The following is a 5496-nucleotide window of genomic DNA, read 5'->3' as shown; positions in this document are numbered from 1 at the left end:
TCCTTGCTGAAGACCCTTTTTAAATCCTACCTCTAGTTCACTGTGAGTCCTTTGAATCTTGGGAGTATTGGTGTGTGTGTGTGTGTGTGTGTGTGTGTGTGTGTGTGTGTGCGCGTGTGTGTATGTGTGAATGAGAGTGTGTGTATACACACATATTTCCTTTTCTGCCTTTTCAGCTCCACAGTTAAACTGCACACCTGCTGCATGCAGAGCCTGGGTCTTGAACTTTCTATCTCACAATGTCTAACACAGTAAGCCCTCAGTAAGTTCTTGTGACCATTGGGGAGTAAACTTTCTTTCCTTGGAAAATAATTTGAAAGCTGCCATACATTTATTTGCATACATTTTAATACATTTCTCAGTCTGTGCTTCCCTCACCATCCCATGTACTCTTCACCAACTCTGAAATTTAGGAATTCTTTGAGGAAACGAAGCAGAAGAGAGGATGCTTTGAGCTATTGTTAACAGTGTTTATGCCTCTGTTCTCCTGAGTCCCTCAGAGCTGCTGCTGGAGAAGTAGAAACACGGGAAACAGAGTGATTGGGCAAGGTGTTGCAGGAGATGAGGAATGATTTTATGTACAGAAAGATGAGAACAATAACCTGAAGATACTGAAGTAAACCATAAGCTTTGAGCAATATGTCCAAACAGAACATAGAAATTAAAAGGTATTAACACGTTTAGTCAGCTCATAGGACTTTAAGAGAAGTGTGGCAGATTTAGTTTCTATCCATGAGCAAAAAGATTCTGTGAAGTCTTGTCCAATGTGCCATTACTAGCTAAGTTCGTGTCTCTCACCTCTAGAAAAAGGTAGCGATGTGATAACACTGCCAGGGCTCTTCCCAACCCATTTGTATTGAAATATAAATCTCCTTGTCTGGGAAGTTTCCTAATAACACTTAATCCTGACTTTATCATGACTCTCACGAAGCCATAGCATCCATTCTTCTGCCGTGAAGGCCAGCTTCTAATTGCTCCCAAAGGTTCTCACTGTGCTTCACTGATGATGACCACAAATAGGAGAAAGTGTAAGCCATCATTTTTTACTTAAGTTTTCCATTTTTCCAACCATGTATTTTTTTGAAGTCTTTATGCTAGGCTCACTTTATTCCAAGAATGGAATCACTTTGCAGTGATAGAGTTGACAATACTTTTCCTACGGCACCACCTGCCAGAAGCCTCAGCCAAGAGGCCCGAGGGCAAGTGAGAAGAGCAGTCCCATCCAGGCGACAAATGTCCCTTTCTTGTCTAGCTTGACTTCAGGCTGACCCAGGGCAGCTTGCTCTTGCTACATCAATTGAGGCCAGAGAGGACAGATTAGAGGTGGCTGTTGATGTCACTGAGCAATGGGGAAGCCTTAGGAGGAGATGGCAGCTGCCCCTGGAGGGCTGCCTGGCCATCACGTGCAGCCCTGGAAAGAGTGGAGTGACCACCTTGGGTGCCAGTGGCTAGTGGCATGAAGGCTAAAAGATGGGTGTTGCCACCCCACCACTTTTGCATTCTATAAACCGGAGGTGATGCTGTAGTTGGAAGTTGGATGCATAAGGGCTAATACACAGGCCCACACATGCAGCCCAAGGGTCAGCAGTGGATCTCCTGGAACCCACATCCCTGAACTTGTCCTGTGCCCATCATGAGAGTCACTTAAAAGCAGTATGTCAACGCCATCCTGGCCACCCAATTTCATGCAATCCTGTGAAAAAAATACTGTGCTTGCGAGGTGACCCTCCTGGAACTGGAGTCTGGCCACAGGACCTGGGACAATCGCATAGGCATGATTCCAAAAGTTGCTCAGGGCATCTTGTTGACCCATGAATGGAGTAGTGTCAGGACCTTGAAGGGGAAAAATGGGAGGAAGGGCCCTAACCCCATGGCTCTGCCATGCCTGGCTCATCACCACTGTGGAGGCACTTAAGAAAAGTTGGGGTATATGCTTCCTGTGACCAGGACCCACACAAGACCAGGTCCAGGTGTGGGGGACCTAGCCCAGACAGCACTTCACCCTGACCAGTCAATCCCAGGCACTAGAAAGGGGCTTGGACAGCTTTGAGGAAGGTACTTCAAAGTGGGAGTCCTGCCAGGCAAGGTCTGGAGTAGGGGGCTCCACTTGCCTGTGTCTAAGGGTGACACTGCTTAGCTCCCAAGGGGTCTAGTGACAAACTGCTGCACAAAGAAACACACACTAAAGAAGCGTTAGGATCTGAAGTACAGATGCTATACTCCACACCATGCTCATAGAAGGCCCCTCTCATGGTCCCAGGACCCTCTCATTGAGCCAGATCGTGGCTCTAGTCATCTAGCCCTGTTGTGAGAGCTGGTGCGTCAGCTGGACCTTCTTTGTTGCTGCTTCTGGTTTAGAGCAGTGCTTTTCAAGTCTATGGGCACGGGGATCACCGGGAAATCTTGTTAAAATGCAGATTCTGATTCAGCAGGTCTGGGGTTGGGGCTGAGGATCTGCACCTCTGACCAGCTCCCAGGTGATGCTGATGCCACTGGTCCGAGGGCCACACTGAGTATCAAGACTTCTGGGGGTGCCTGGGTGGCTCAGTCGTTAAGCATCTGCCTTCAGCTCAGGTCATGATCCCAGGGTCCTGGGATCGAGCCCTGCATCGGGCTCCCTGCTCCGTGGGAAGCCTGCTTCTCCCTCTCCCACTCCCCCTGCTTGTGTTCCTTCTCTTGCTGTGTCTCTCTCTGTCAAATAAATAAATCTTAAAAAAAAAAAGAAAGACTTTTGTGTTGGCAGGAGAGGGGCAGAGGCTGAAAGAAAGTGTGAGCAAGGGAACACGCGGATGCGGAGAAGAAAAGAGGAAGAAAGGATAAAAGGAGGAAGGAGTGGGTACATGTGGCTTGCTTTCTGTGCCTAAGAGACAGCTAATGAGGATCCTTCTCCAGCCTACAGCGGACGTCAGCGTCTAAGGGTTTTGGAGGAACAACTACCAAAGTCATTACCTCCAGCATTTTCCATCCTCTTACGCGTGTGAGACATCTCAACTGGAATGTGAATGTTGGACTCAAAAGAACAGGCCAGCACTCATTTCTATTCAGGTAGGTATTTTTGAGCGCTCAGAAGTTTCTGTAACTTGTGGCCTGACACAAGACGTTCTCTGAAGGGATGTTGGCTGTCTTTGTTTCCACACTGCAGAGAACGCAAATCCTTGTACCTTGTCAGGCTGAGTTTCTGAGGTTAGGATGGTCCTGTAGCTTCTCAGAGCATAGTGATAACTCCCACTAAAGTATTTGAGCCCAGTATGTGGCACATGGTGCCCCTCTCTCATTTCCCCTGCCTTCTCTGCAGGAATGAAGAGCCCTCAGACCAGGCTGAGTCTCTGTCCTACCTGTCAGGCTAGCAAGAAAAGATAGCAATTTCCTCCTATGGGAAGAGTTAAGAGAAAAGAGTCTTTGCTCCTTAGAAACAGAAGCTTTGTTATTATGTATCTTGTAATTTTATCCCACTTAACAAATTTTCTTCTAAAATGAATAAAGCTTTTATTCCGTGTAGCATTTTCATTCTAATAGTTTAAAAATGAAGAGGTATTTTGCCGTAATGAAGCAGAAACACTAGATGTCAGAAGAGAACCAGCTAAGCTAAGGTTTAACTACTAGTGTTTACATTCAGCCGTTTAGAATAGATTTTAGGAAGTTGCCAGAAACCTAAAGAACGTTTCATAGCACAGTTTTTATATTTATTTAAATACTAATGGCTTATTGAATCATCATGTTGTATATGTCAATTACATCTCAGCTAAAAATACTAATGGTTGTGTAAACATAGATTTATGCTTAATACTAATAGTTTCTTTTCTGATCTATAAGAAGGCCCTGAAATACATGATAAAAAGGAAACAATTTTGCGTGTCTTTTAAGGGCCAGGTAGTTTACATAAATTTGTGGTCTGTATACAAAATTCCCAAGCCCTATTCCCCTTCTACCTTAACTGAGCAACTTCTAGACCAGAGGAGTTTTTTGTTTTTTGTTGTTTTCGTTTTTTTCCCCCTGGTGGGTAAAGAACCAGAGCTTTGTATAATAGAGATGGTTCTCGGGAGACCTACACCGAAGGATTCCTTGAACATTTACTATAAGCAAGGTCCATGTAGGAGAAGCACTTTAAACAAACATTGATGTTGGATTTTTTCCCTATAGATGAAAGTTTCTCAACATAATGTACTCTAAATCTTGTCTTAATTTCCCTTTTGGATTTAAGGAAAAGTCCGTGATCATTAGTTTTTCTATTGAACTTTTCCTTTTTGCATAAATTTAGCATATTTTTAGCCTTCCAATTCTCTGACATTTATTATAATTTCTCATAAACCTAACTCAGAGGCAGTCTGTTTCATCACATAGATTGTCTTTAGAAACTTACAATACCACTTTAACATCTTTTGCTGTAGTTCAGCATTCAAGTTAATTCATTCTGGAAACTTTTCAGGGAGAAGCTCAAAAGTTTGAGAGAATAAGAGATTCTCAGAATGGGAGAGTACTTTGATTATCATGGTGGGCAACGGGCAGACACCGTATTTCCATTAATGAGACTTAAACAGTATTTGTTTTAGGTCAGCGACATTATCCCTGGACTACGTTGAACTGTCGGCAAATTAAAAGTCACAATTTCTTCTTCTCTGGCTTATCTGTCATGTCTTCCAGCCAGTTTCCCAGCGGGATGAGAGTGGCGAGAGTACCGGCGTCAGAGGCCAACGGCCCAGTCCCATCTGTCATTCCTGTAATCTGGGGCAAATCATACACTCCCTTAGTCATGAAAATTTCTGCTCATATTCTGAGCACTTCATATCCCGTAAAATCGTCCTTCAGGTTTTTCAGCCCAGAGTGGATGCTTTCCTTTTTCTTTGATAACCAAAAAAAACTCAATTTCATCCATTTTTTATAAAGTTAAATAAGACAATAAAAGTTTTCAACTTGCGCAGTTAGAATGGCAATTTTACCTTGCCAGTAGTTAACACTGTCCTTTCTCTTTCAATTTTATAAAATAAATTGAAGTGAAAATGAATATTCTCTAGTTGGAAGGATCTAAATGACTTGGTTCCTCTTTACTAGTCTTGATCCAGAGACAAAGGAGCTAATAAATAATATATGCAAATCTTTTCGTATAATTAACAGTAATGATCGGCCCCAATGTTGAGATAAAAGCCACATAAAACAAAGTCTGAACTAAGAATAGAGTTTAGAACAGTAATAATGTAACAATGATAATAGAAAAAAGTTGAATTACAAATCCTGTTATTTCCCCTTAGTGTATTTGTCATGTATTTGCAAATACAATTTGTGTCCTGCTTTTGTTAACTGGATCAAAAACATGTTTCTGTATTGCTATGTATGTGGCCATCCTAGTTGGCTGGGTCATTGCCCTTTGGGAGGACTGGATGACCCAGCAGGGACCTGGCCTTGGCGGCTAGGATTGGCTAGCGTGAGTGGGTCAAGGGTTCAGACAGGGCAGGAATCCTGTTTAACGTGGTCCGAAGTGGGGCAGGGAGGCAGAGGCAA

The sequence above is a fragment of the Zalophus californianus genome, chromosome 4, assembly GCF_009762305.2.
Source record: "Zalophus californianus isolate mZalCal1 chromosome 4, mZalCal1.pri.v2, whole genome shotgun sequence".
Lineage (NCBI taxonomy): Eukaryota > Metazoa > Chordata > Mammalia > Carnivora > Otariidae > Zalophus > Zalophus californianus.
Note: the sequence above shows the minus strand (reverse complement) of the source record.